The following is a 220-nucleotide window of genomic DNA, read 5'->3' on the forward strand; positions in this document are numbered from 1 at the left end:
AAAGGCGCTGGGCAGACAGCGAGGCACACTCTTTTAAGTATAGGGAGAGAAGAAAGTTTAACAGGGAAAAACCCCACAAGGGCTAATAATAAAAGAGTACAGCTTTGAACGTGGAGACTGAGGGCAGGAAAGATCCGTTCTGTGGATCAAAACAGGCACGTGCTCCTCTCACACAATAGATCCGGGAAAACAGCCATCTCAAGATGCACCCGAAGAGCGA

The sequence above is a fragment of the Nestor notabilis genome, unplaced genomic scaffold (assembly GCF_000696875.1).
Source record: "Nestor notabilis isolate BGI_N333 unplaced genomic scaffold, ASM69687v1 scaffold25440, whole genome shotgun sequence".
In the NCBI taxonomy this organism is placed as follows: domain Eukaryota; kingdom Metazoa; phylum Chordata; class Aves; order Psittaciformes; family Psittacidae; genus Nestor; species Nestor notabilis.